Source organism: Symphalangus syndactylus, chromosome 2 (genome assembly GCF_028878055.3).
Source record: "Symphalangus syndactylus isolate Jambi chromosome 2, NHGRI_mSymSyn1-v2.1_pri, whole genome shotgun sequence".
Classification (NCBI taxonomy): Eukaryota; Metazoa; Chordata; class Mammalia; order Primates; family Hylobatidae; genus Symphalangus; species Symphalangus syndactylus.
This window is the reverse complement of record NC_072424.2, coordinates 12,945,927-12,959,840: the sequence shown is the minus strand read 5'-3', so window position 1 is coordinate 12,959,840 and position 13,914 is coordinate 12,945,927.

Below are 13,914 nucleotides of genomic sequence, written 5' to 3'. Positions count from 1 at the left end.
AGGGGAGAAGCTGGGATAGCTCAGAGTGGGTCAGCAGGGAGGCCTGGGGGCAGCGGCTATTAACCAGCTTGTATGGAACTAGTTCAGCATTTAACAGCTTTCCTGGTATGTTCTGGCTGTCAGCCCAGCCTTGGTAGAAACCCATTTATGTTCTATATCTGTGCACCCTTGTGATTTTAAGTCTGTAAACATATATGTCAGGGTCTGGAAGGACATGCACCAATGCTAACAGGGCTGAGAGGATTGAGACCAAAACCATGGTTGGTAGTAAAGGGAACTTTGACTTTTATGGTTCAATTTACATTTTTTCAACTTTAAGATAGTGCAAAAGCTATACGAATTCAGTAGATAGAAACTGCACTTCAAGTACCCATACAACTATTCTGTTTTTCACTTTGACTGCAGTATTTGATAAATTACATGAGACATTCAACTCTTCATTATAAAATAGGCTTTGTGTTAGATAATTTTGCCCAACCGTAGGCTAATATAAGTGTTCTGAGCATGTTTAAGCTAGGCTAGGCTAAGCTACGATGTTTGTAAGAGTATTAAATGTATTTTTAACTTGCGATGGGTTTATTGGAACAAAATCCCATTGTAAGTCAAGAAGCGTCTGTATATTCACTGCAATAAAATAAAATTCCCATGAAAAATTTTTTACATGAGATATGATATAATAATATGATAAAAATGAGTCAAAAACTCATGTGTGAAAATAGGCACGTACAAATGGAGAATCAAGAGCTTGGGGAAAAACTTGCCCTCACTAATATTAAAATATATTGGAAGTTTCAGCATTTTAAAAAGTGCCATACTGACTCAGTAATAGGGAGAACTGCCAGTAGGTCAGAATACACTGTCCAGAAAAAGACTCAAGTATATATAGAAATTTATTGTATGATAACAATGGCATTTTAAATCAATGGGTAAAAGATGGATAACTAAGATGGTTAGCCGTTGGGAAAACATGAAGTTAGATCCCTATCACACTGTTTACACTGAAATAGATTGTAGATGCTTCAAAGATTTAAATGTAACAATCTAAAACTACGAAAGCACTAGAAGAAGACATGAGTGACTTATGCAACGTTGGCATAGGGAAGGCTTTTCTGATCTAGTGAGAAAGCTAAAAATCACACAAAACTAGATAATGAGGCTCCCTAGAAATTAAAGATGTTTGCACAATAAAAAATATGATAAAGTCACAAGATAAAGAATAAGCTGGGGAAAATATATTTGTCACACATATAGGATAAAAATTCATGTCCTTCGTAAAAACGAAGATCATGTGAAAAATCTCAAGATAAACTTGAACAGAAAGTGATAGAAGGGGCAGTAGGTAAAGTCCTTCTAGATTGCCACTGGGCAATGCTTTTTCACATATCAAATGTGCACACTCCAGCCTAGACAGTCCAGTTCTAGAAACCTATTCTCTAGAAACATTCACAAATAGTGTAATGTTGGTTATAATTTTTAAAATCTGAAAAAATCCAAATGTACATTAATAGGATATTGGTTAACTAAATTGTGGTATGTACATACAATGGAATACTCTGCAACTATTAAAAACAAAAAAAGTAAATCTATGTGTGTGGACATGGAATTGTTTAAGATAATTATTTAAGTGGAAAAACTTTACGAAGCAACATGATCGCATTTTTGTCAAATAATTAGAATAGGTATATTTGTAGAAATGCAGAAAAGGACCTTGAAAGATTATATATCAAATATATATCAATCTGTTATAAGGATGATTTCTGAGAAGAGGAAAAAGAAAGTGGAATTATGAGAGGTATCTCTATTTTATTTCTTACGTTCATTTATAGTTCGAATGTTTTTACAGTTTGCATTACACCATCGAGAAAAATAACAATTCAAGTTCAGAAATAACAATTGTTAAGGTTATTTTCTCACTTCCATATTCATCATTATTAGCAAAATAAAATTTTCCAGAATAAAAAAAGGCAACCAACTTGACTGATGTGCCAGCTGAACGAGTTCAGGGTCACGGGCGGTCTCCATTTTCAGTCCAAGTGTGAGTTCATTCAGAAAGGACTTCCAAACACGGGATTTAGAGAAAAGCCCCAGGGAAAACCATCGCAAACTCCCCCACAACTTTCTTCCTAGTCCTTCACTCTTCTAACAGGCTGAGGGTGGCATTAGCCAGGAACAATGAGTGGTGAATAAATGGCTTTGGACAGGAAGTTGCCACTCCAATAGGAAACTTGGCAGCCAAACTGAAGCGATGGAAGCTTTGTGAAGTGAAGAAAGCCCACCAGCTGTGGAACAGTATGGGTCACTGTGGTGTAGTGAAAAAGCACTGGATTTGGGATCATAAAATTGGGGTCGGGGATCCATCCCCCTTGATGATTGAATCTGACACTCAGATAAGGACTTTGAGTCTCACTTTCCTCATCTGAAAAGTGGATTCGTGGTATCTATCTCACATGGCTATGGTGAAGATTCAGTGTAAATATGTATATGGAATGCTTTGTAAATGGTAAGACAGTATACACATGCAAGTGGTCACTCTACCACTTGTGGCATGTGTTAGCTAGCAGAAGTCAGTGGTGGGACCATCAATTTCAGCTCATGATGACCATGCACATCCATAGGGCTAGGGTTGCCAGAGAGAATACAAGATCCCCAGAGAAATTTGAATTTTAAATAAGTAATGATTTTTTTTAGTATGTCCCATGCTAACTGAGCATAGCCAGCATTTAGTTTTAACTATTTCTTATTGCTCTCTCCTTGCTCTCTCCTCATTTCAAATAAATTAGATACATCTTCTCCACTACTTTGAAAGCCCCAGGGGAGTACAGATCATAGCATATATATCTTGGATGCTCCAGATGCCTGAACACTGTCATGCACAGAACAAGTACTAAATAAACAATAATGAGAGCAATGCGTTAGTCATTAGCACTAATACCTTCAGAGTTTGAATACACATCCTAGTATCCATGGGGCCCTGTCTCTCATCTGACTACTGCACAAATGTGACTCTGCTGGTGCTCAGGAGTTCAGGTACTGGCCTTAACTGGGGGAGTTAAGGAAAGAAGGTCTCCAAGACTTAGCATGATGCAGACCTGCTTGCTCCTACACCAACGCAGTAACTCTGGGATGTGACTGAATCTCCCAGAACTTGTCTTAAAATATTAAAATCCCTCCTATACTTTGAGTCCTGCTTTATGGTTGTGATTCACCATGAGATAAATAGAAATTTTTAGACTTCATTTATGTAAAAAGAAGAAAGAGAATTTATGCCTTTAAAACACAGAAAGGAACTCAAGTTTGGCTGGGTTTGGGGCTACCGGATTTTGAAAAGAAGGCAGCATTTCCTAAACACTGGTCCCTGTCATTCTTTCTTACTTGGCTCTTTCTTGCTAAACTTTTCAATGAGTACTTGGAGCTGCCGCGAATGTCCCTGGGTTAAAAGAACATATTAAATCAGTATTTGGTAAGAAGGGAGGTAAAATCCCCAAAATATAGGAGTCAGTCTACCCGTGGACAAGATGACAATCTAGCTGCACTATACGTAATCAATGGTGTGTTTTTTTGGGGAAAGATACAAAGCTTTCTCTGGAATTCTTTGATAAAATATACACTTGAACCACAAAAAAGGAAATGTGACAAGGAAATACTTTGCATATTGAGTTGTGGCCATGGTTATGTAGGAGTGTACACCATTTCCAATTAAACAAAGAAATAGGCAGCAGAAAACACTTTAAAAAGGAAAACCACGGAGTCTCTTTCAAAGAAGAGTGGAATTTTCACTCTACCTTATTCATTAAAGTTAGAAACTGCCATCCCTTTAATGAGCAGCCTGAGGGTGGAGAAATTGTCTTGAATAGCTATATTCCAGGGAGCACTTGGCATCATCACTGAAACATAGTGTGGGATTGCAATTGTGTGGGGTTTTTTTCCCAGTGAATAGGAAGCGATCAAAGATAACATTGCCTGAGAAAGAATTAAAATAGTGTAACATTGCATCAAGTTATAGCCAATGCCAATCATTATATGGATGAATGAACAAGATCCTTTAAATAATGGTATAGACGTGCTGTGGCATTCAAAATATAATGACTAACTTCGGGGGGGTTCAAAGAAAAATGCAAAAGCATGTGCCCACTCATCTGGCCAGAACAGTGAAGTATAAGCATGTCTCTTTAAATAGATCTGCAAGCCATATCCTTCATTTACATCATCTATAAAACACTGGACTATAGGAAGTAAATTAATTCACAAAGACTGCCACAGAAATTTTACATTAGCAAGGCGAAATGCTATCTATGACGAGACTAGGAAAATTAGAGGCACAATCAGAAAAAATAAAGTAAAAAGGACTTATATAATTACATGTGATCACCTTTCCCTCTGTGAAAGGACAGGAAAGGAAAGTGCAATGCAGGAATTGAATTCATCATTGTGTAGATGAGAGCTCCTGGCATATAATGCTAGACAGAGCTATTTACTGGAAAAAGTGTTGGTTTATTTACATGCTAAACAGCATCACCTTCTAGCTTCAGAGGACTGACAAATAACAGCATAGCAAGGAAGAGAAAGAAAAGGCAATCTTCCCTACTCCAGAGAGAATTGAAACAAGATGGACACATATTGTCACCAATCGAAACATCTTGACCCCATCACTAGAAAATGGAATCCCCAGCTTCTCCAAATATCTCCAAAGAGATCATCTTTGCTTTTTTGGTTACAAGAATGATAACAAGGAAACTCGACTCTGCATCCAATAGGAGGGATGAAAGCAGGGAAAAGAAAATCGGCACCCTACTTAGTCTAGGAAATCCCCATAGCACAACTCTTTCAAAAGATGGAAAAAATAAAATTTAATCTGTGACAGAGGATGCAGAAATGAGTCCAAATGCACCTCCTTGTGCACTTAACCAAAATAATAATAATAATTCGATCTAATGAACAAAGAAAGACTGGCTGATGAATGAACTGAATTGTTTTAATACAGTAAATAGGAGGACTGAATAAAGAGATCAAAGGAGGCCGGAGTGCAATGCACCCACAATTGCAATTGCTCCCCAGGGAGTGACAAGAAGAAAACTGGAAGATTTTGCTCCAAGAGATACAGCCACTGGTTCTAATCTAGTTGTCTATGCTCATCAAGGCACAGCCTTTGAGCTTCCTCCAAAAAGATTTCACTTTTTGATTTAGAAAATAATGCTGGAACTTGCAGTTGGTATTTATAAATTCTGACAGATACCAGGAGGGGACATGAAAGCACTGTGTGGGAAAACAAATAAAATACCCAGGATATCATTCTAGCCTTTCCCATTCTTAGTTATGAAAGCTTTGGCAAATAATTTTATCTCTGGGCAACCACTTCTAAATTTTATGCATTTACCTTGTCCTAAATATTTGTATTTAACAATAATTATAACACCAACAAATATTTTTTTCTTAAACACAAACAAAAAAACTAGACAGAAGATTTACATAACAACATGTATTGACAGAATATCCACAGTTTTCATTTCTCATTAGATGTTTATTGAGTGAGATGAAGTCTTTAAGATTATCTGGGTAACATTTACTTATATTACTTAAAATTTGTTAATGAGACTATAAATAGTTGCTTGGACAGAAATGAAAAATAAATGTTTGCATGATTCAGTTTGAATTTTGGTTGAGATGAATTTTGGTTGAGATGAATTTTGGTTGAGGGACAGGGATGGTGAAAAGCTTACAGGGAAGCACACTGGAAAGGGTGGTGATGCGAATGCCAGGTAAGGAAAGAGGGAGGTGGTTCACCGCCTAGAATTGGTCATGTTTCCTTTGCAGATTCCAGTATATTGAGGGCCCAGTCAGCAGCTCTGCAGAGGGTGGACATTCACCAAGGATGTGCCCCAGGAGGAAATAAGCCCCACCCATCCCACCTGGCAGCTGACCCGGGCTGCATGTAGGCCAGGGAGCAGAGTCATTACCCAGTAGCCATTATGCCATTATCCAGCTGCCATTGCCTCATAGTAATTACCCAGCAGCCATTGCCCTGCAACCATTACCCAGCAATCATTGCCCTGCAGCCATTGCCCTGCAGCTATTACCCAGTGGCTATTACTCAGCTGCCATCCCCTGGCACCATTACCTGCTGTCATTATCCATCAGCCATTATGTATGGGTCTCCAGCGACCCAGTGTGGAGCTGCTGCCACCGTGCCCAAGTTGCTCTGTTGCAGGAGAAGCTGGCTGCAGTCTCCCTTCCTGACCCAGAAATCCTTTATAGCCATAAGGCCCAGCACAGGGGCCTGGGCCATGCTCCTGGAGGGAGCCAGGTCATTTGCAGGAGGGATCCTTGACTTGGGGGACGACAGGAGGCCAACAGAAAGTGTCCTTTCATGGTGGATGAAGGATGAGGCTGATAAAAGTCTGACCACCTGGGCAGTTATCCAAGGCCCAATCTGGAAGAAGCCTAAGGGAATTCTGGAATCCCTCTGGAGTTCTAAAGGGATTCAGAGACTGTTTTATTTACCACAATACATCTTACTTCTGGGGCTGGACGACTACTTTGCAACACTGAGTTGAGTGAGACAAACTGCCTAGGAGAATGGGTTAACTATAAGATTCTGCTTTGGCCAAATAGGTGCGCCCTGGGCTTTCCAACCCCCATCTCTCTGCTGGCCCACCTCTGCTCTCCCTCCCTCCTCAAACATCATCTCTCATCGCCCCCACCACCGCACCCCACCCCACAGTGCTGTCTTACCTATCATGCAAGCCAAAAGCTTTATGAGATTGTGCTCCGTGGTGGAGGAAGAGGACTTGGAACAGTGTGTCACTCAATTGTACCCCAGCCCAGAGCTCTGTCACTCTCACTTGGGTAGGACCAGAACCAGGGATTGGTCACCCTGGTATCAAAGGTGTCCAATTCTGAGGCTTGGATTGAAGCAGGGTCCCGGAGCAGCAGGAGACCTCATCCACACAGCAGCTAGAAAGGAAGGGGAGGGACATGGTACATATCACAGGGTTTTTCTGACTCCGTGGGGGGTAGAATTAGAGGAATCTGCTTTGTGACTGTCATTGTGGCTATTTTCTGCCCAGGCTGTGTGGCCTGGGAAACGTGGATAACTGAAGCTGCCCTGGCATGGCAGAGCTTGGACGTTTGACAGACAAGCACTGGCAAAGAGACCGCAGGCTTTGGGAGCACATTTTGTAAACAGACCCCTGTTTGTGAAAGTGCTTGTGGAAGGTCTTACATTCGGCTTCCTGCGTACAATGAGTGATTTAGGTTTCAGAACCCTGGACCAATCCAAGGCACCATAGACTCCCAAAGGCTCAGTAGGTCTCTCCTTCTCACTGGATTCATCAGTGGCTTGTTGAGTTTTGTTCTGGCTAAAGTGTTCATATAAATGAGGTCACCAGGCATGTTCTGAAGCGGTAGAAAGATTCCTGTGAAGAAATCAACAGAAACTGGATTTGTTCCTGTTAATGAAATTTCAAAATCCACACCAGATCTACGTACAAATCGTGGACTTGAACTATGTCCTACAACGGCATAAAAAGAGGAAAGGTTTTAGGTAGAAATATGGCACTTCCGTGCTGGATATAGAATTTCGTCTCGGAAGCCTTAAAGTTACAAGCTTATCACAATATTTTCAGTGTTGACTGATTATGCAAATAAAATGGTGAATTTATTGTTTCATTTCTGAAAGAAACTGTTTTACGTCATTTATACAACCTTAGGTAAGGTCAATTTTGTGTGTGTGTTTTATGTCTTTGGGAGAAGGCATTTCTAATGAAAATGAAATTCGCAAGGAGAACTCCATAAGCCCAGGTTCCAAGAAGCCCAGCCTGTGGGCTACGGCTTTAAAATAGCGTGCTTGACAGTGTTTTTCAGGTTTGATTACATCCTGTGATCTGCATTGTTGATCTTCAAACAGACAGAAAAAGTGGAGAGGCATGTTGGAATTTCAGCATAAACTCCACAGTGTAGTGAAGAAAGACTGTTAATATACAGACTTATTATTTTCATAATGCAAATTATAGAAGTTAAAGTTTGAGAAAATCCTTTTGGCTAGTGGGGATATTTGCAAAGGTTAGAGAGGAGCAGTATGAGCTAATTAAAAGAAAAAAAATAAAGGTTGAGAAGCTCCCTAAATATTAGATATTTTATCTACTAAAAAAGGAACTTAGGTAAAGAAAATAATCGTATAAAAGAACAAAATATGATACAAACTGATGGAAACTTAACTCATATCTGATATAAAAACTCCTTACCAACATTGTGTTAGAAAACTTCTGATAGACCGTGGTACCCAAGATTTCCAAACTAAGGAACTAAGTTAATGAAATTCACCTTTTCATCCCTATTTTTAGACCAAAATAAACTTAAATTTAAATTTGAAAGCAGACAAGTATTCAGAACCTTAAGACTGCGATTTTATTCTGAATAATTGCCTTTTATTTTCAATGCCTATTGTGTCTTTACTGCACCTCATGTCACAATTTAAACTCTCTTTAAACTTAATTTAATGCCCAATTTAATCTCAATATGACAGCTAATAATTAAGAGACCTCATGTTGTGTAGCTTAATGTTTGGTTATGTTGGTCATGTATACATGTCATGTGCGATACTGTTTCATACCATGCAATTTAATGAACAGCATCACTTGATATGTTTATTTCTGAAGAACAAGAAACCAAGCCACCATCTTTTGAGAATCAAAACATAGGTTTTCATGGTAATGTTACGAACAACAGATTTTATACGTAACAGAGGTCTACTTTTAGTATTTGTACAATGCATGTACAACTGTACAAATCTCTACATTATGTGTACCTTACATGTACAAATCTGAATACTATATGCATAAATCCGAAATGGTCATTTTGTAATTACGAGTTACTTACTTGGATTAATAATTTTTGTCAGTAGTTTTCCGCCCTCTTCCCCTTTTTACTGTTGGCTAAATCTTTCAGAGTAATTCTTCCTTGGGAGCCCTAGTTGCAAAACAGATCAGGATGGCTCTGCTGTGAGCCAAGTGTTTGTGCGGCCAGAGATGGAGGTGCAGGGGCTGCAGGTGGCCTTCTAGGTTCACTCTCAATGGCCTTTAAGCCCTTTCATGCAGCCCCTAGTATTTCTGGAGCACAGTGTGGAAACTGTTGGCCAATGTAATGTCCTATATGTGTAGAGGGCTTCCATATATATTACAGCACTTCATTCTCACAACATTGTCCAGTGTCGTTCGATTTTACAGATGAGAAGACAGGGACTCAGGTCCATTTTCCCACAGCCATGTGGGATCAGTGGTTAGATATAAGACTTAAACCCAGAGCTTCTGACTACTGTTTTTCCCTTTATTTCATAGTCTATGACAATAGAAAATATGCTCAGAGAGTCTCCGAAGGAGCTTGAGTAGAGAGATAGGATTTTGGCAAAGCATGAGTGTTTCTTAATGTTGTCCTACTTTAGCAGACGTGACTGATGGTTTCACATCATTTGGGTCATGTTCCTGTGCTTTGCTGCAGAGTGTTGTGAGATGTGTGTAAGCCCTGGCCTGCCAGCTGTAAGCCTAATCCTTTCTCTCCCACTTGAAAGCGTGTTGCAGTACAGAGTATGAAGGTGATGTTATTATCTTAATCTATTTTTATTTATGAACAGTTTACAAATTTCAGGACTTTAATTATTAGTGGAAACAATTGGTTTTCATCATCCTAGTTGAGAGGCTTTCTGTATAAAGAAGTAGAATTGGTGATCAGCATTTTGTGAAATAATATTAGAATCAAAAATTACCTTGGCAGAAGAAGAGAAGACCCAACAGGAGCCAATGAAAAAAGGGAAGTTAAGAAAGAAAAACAGGCCAGGCATGGTGGCTCATGCCTGTAATCCCAGCACTTTGGAAGGCTGAAGAGGGTGGATCACTTGAGGTCAGGAGTTTCAGACCAGCCTGACCAACGTGGCAAAACCCTCTCTCTACTAAAAATGCCAAAAATTAACCAGGTGTGGTGGTGCATGCCTGTAATCCCAGCTACTTGGGAGGCTGAGGCATGAGAATCGCTTAAACCTGGGAGTTGGAGGTTGCAGTAAGCTGAGATCTCGCCACTGTACTCAGCCTGGGCAACAGAGTGAGGCCCTATCTCAAAAAAAGGAAGGAAGGAAGGAAGAAAGGAAGAAAGGGAGGGAGGGAGGGAAGGAAGAGAGAAAGAAGGAAAGAAGCAAGCAAGCAAGCAAGACTGCCTGGATATAAGATGAGAAGCGTTTGAAAGAAAGAAAAGAAGAAAGATTGCCTGGATATAAGATGAGAAGTGTTTGACATAACTGGAATTAACACAGCAACCAGAATCATAGCGTTTAACACCAGTTAGTGATTTAGCACTTAATTTTGCACCTGGGAAATACGTTCAATTGAGCATTCATTCAATGTTCACCAAATGAGTGTTCCCAGTTCTACGCTCCCTTTTCTTCTGAGTATTTAGAAGGACCCTGGAGTGGATGAAAAAGGAGCCACAGCTTAAGACCTTTGAGAAGAAAGTAGAAAGGGAATGTTATGAGTCTGTGGAAAAGAAAACGGAGGTTTCAGTTGTACCATTTTGAGGAGAAAAATGACTAATGATGGGTTTGAAATCATCCTTTCTCAGTCTTTTAAAGGGTAAGACAAGGCATTTACATGAGATGCACAAGAGAATTTTCTGATGTTGAGAGTGGCAAACAAACTAAGATAAGAGAGCAAGTGAAGCTAAGAAGAGAAAATTTTCATGTATCTAAACAACTGAAGTGTGTTCTTGAAGGTAAGGGTATGGATCAATAATCCCCACTGGAACTCACAGAAGGTTTTGACTCCTATGACCATCACAACACAAGATAATTTTTTTTTCCTTTTCCTTTTCTTCCAACTTTTATTTTAGGTTCAGGGGATACCTGTACAGGTTTGTTACGTGGGTACATTGCATGTTGCAGGGGTTTGGTGTGTAGCTTATTTCATCACCCAGGGAATCAGCATAGTACCTGAGAGGTAGTTTTTCCTTCCTCACCCTCCTCCCACCCTCCATCCTCAAGTAGGCCCTGGTGTCTCTTGTTCCCTCTTTGTGTCCATGTGTACTCAGTGTTTTGCTCCCACTTGTAAGTGAGAACATGTGGTACTTGATTTTCTGTTCCTGTGCTAATTAATTCACTTAGGATAATGGCCTCCAGCTCCATCCGTGTTGCTGCAAAGGACATGATCTCGTTCTTTTTTTTATGGTTGCATGGTAGAATACAAGAGAATATTTAGCAAAGGAATTGTAGACATGCAGCAGTAATAATGCCCCATGAAATGTTAATAAACATTGTGGGAAATTCGAGTTTGTGTTCAAATTATTTGGGGGAAGTAGTAGGTTCATGAAAGGTATACAGATGTCTTCAGGGCAGGACTTCTCAGAGCCCTGGATATTCTAAGGTACCGTGTAAAGCTCCCAGCACAAAGAACCAGAAGTATTTTACAAATCTAGTTAAATAAAGAACTTTCCCCACCTCTTCATACCTCACAGAACACTAGAGCTCTGGGGAACACATTTTGGGAAATGCTGATACATAGGACGGTTCTTAAGCAGGGATGCATTGTAAGAAAGTTGGCAAATTCCTCCTAATTAACAAGAAAATGTAGTATGCCTGGGCCGATCTTAGTAATTGCACTGTATTCCTTCCCTCTCCATCCCCAAATCATACAGAACAAGAGTTCTATGGTACATACTCAGTCCCACTCTTTTTGCTCACCCAGTGCCACCTAGGAATTCCCACCTGGTTTCGTCTGTTTGACTTCCTCACTTAGAATGTCCTTCGCCAAGCACCTGTTAGACACAATCAGAGCACAGAGCTGCAGCCAGGGAAGGAAGAAACTGAAGGATCCTGTATTAGCTTGTTTTCACGCTGCTGATAAAGACATATCGGAGACTGGTCAATTTACAAAAGAAAGAGGTTTATTGGACTTACAGTTCCACATGGCTTGGGAGGCTTCACAATCGGGGTGGAAGGCAAGGAAAAGCAAGTCACATCTTATGTGGATGGCAGCAGGCAGAGAGAGAGGCTGTGCAGGGAAACTCCCCTTTTTAAAACCATCAGATCTCGTAAGACTTATTTGCTGTCACGAGAACAGTATGGGAAAGACCTATCCTCATGATTCAATTACCTCCTACCGGGTCCCTTCCACAACACATGGGAATTCAAGATGATATTTGGGTGGGGACACAGCCAAACCATATCAGATCCCATGTTTAAGAAGTTCCCAGTTCAGCATACAGCCTTGACCTGAAGCCTTCTCGATGTTTCCCTGCACTGACTCTTCTGAACCTGTATGTACTATGCCTACGTCTCTCATAACTCTTTCAGTATTCTGTTTTTGTTCAATAGCTATTTTATTTATTTATTTGAGGCACAGTCTCTCTCTGTGGCCCAGGCTGGAGTGCAGCGGCACGATCTGGGCTCACTGCAACATCCCCCTCCCAGGCTCAAGTGATTCTCCAGCCTCAGCCTGTAGAGTGAGTAGCTGGGACTACAGGCACTCGCCACCACACCTGGCTAATGTTCGTATTTTCAGTGGAGACAGGTTTCGCCGTGTTGCCCAGGCTGGTCTCGAACTCCTGGTCTCAAGTGATCCACCAGCTTCAGCCTCCCAAAGTGCTGGGATTACAGGCATGAGTCACCACACATGGCCTCAACAGTTATTCTTAAATTGACATTTATTGAATGCGTGCTCCATGCCAGGCACTGTGCTGACCGCTATAGGAGCAAGGAAAGGAGTCTTTCCTTCAGAGCAGTTCGCGTTGAGGGTAAAAAAGGGTAACAAAGGTATTGTTGACTGTTAGCACAAGTCTAAAGTTCCTCTGATTTAGGAGGAAATGTAAAGGTTTTCCACTCATTTTAGACATACGGGTGTACAGACACACGCCCCGCAATGCTATGGCTCCCTTTGTCTTGCCTCTCCAGCCTCCAGTCCCGCACAGGAAATGAAAGCCTCTTTCCTGATTAAGCTTCAAATTCATATTCTTTTGTACATAGAAATGGGACCATGCCTATGGTGCCCTGAACCTATTTTTAAATTAAGTGATTTGGAGAGGTAGGAAATTTAATAATAATATTGTCCAATATTACATTTTTTTCTTTATAATCTCTTGGGCTTACCCTTTATTTCTTAATTGTTTTTCTTCTTCCATATTTATTTTTTCCATTTGAAGCCAAATAACACAAAATGAAATGAAAGTGGAAATATTTGAAAGAAAACAATTCTTCAGTATTACCCCTTGGAATTTTGCCTTATGAAAATATTTTTAAAGCTATTACTCATGTTGAAGATTTAGCATTCATTAATATATGTATTTTGTGCAAAATCAGCAAACTCCACATTTGCAGTTTGGCTGTTATACACACAAATTAATGAATGTACTTAAATGAATTTGATTAATATGCAGCAGTTTAAAATCCACTTTGTATTATTAGCACAGAAATTTTCCTCATTGAATGCTGCTGAATCAGAATACTGTGTTTGCTTGGGAAGGCTGTCACACACACACGCACACACCACAAATAATGTAAAGCTAAGATTTTCATAATTATCATAATTGCCTCATTAAGATATTAGCAAACTGCCCCAACCACAAGAGATTCTCCATGCATGGAATTTTCCATCTTTTGCCTGCATCCAAGTTATACATGCAGTGCCAGTGCCATAGAGTGCTAAATGGAAACCCCACCTCTGCATTTTATTATCAAATTTTGCAAACTACAAACAGCTTGAGTGTTGTATAAATTTATAGTTGTACTTGCATATTTGTGACGGTGGTTTTCAGCATGCAACTTTTATCTAAGAGCTTTTACTTGGAACCGCACAGAGCAATTCCAAAACCTCAAAACTAAAGGAAAATAAAATTGAAATGCCTTTACAACTGAGTGATTTATACATTAAAGTATTTATTTTA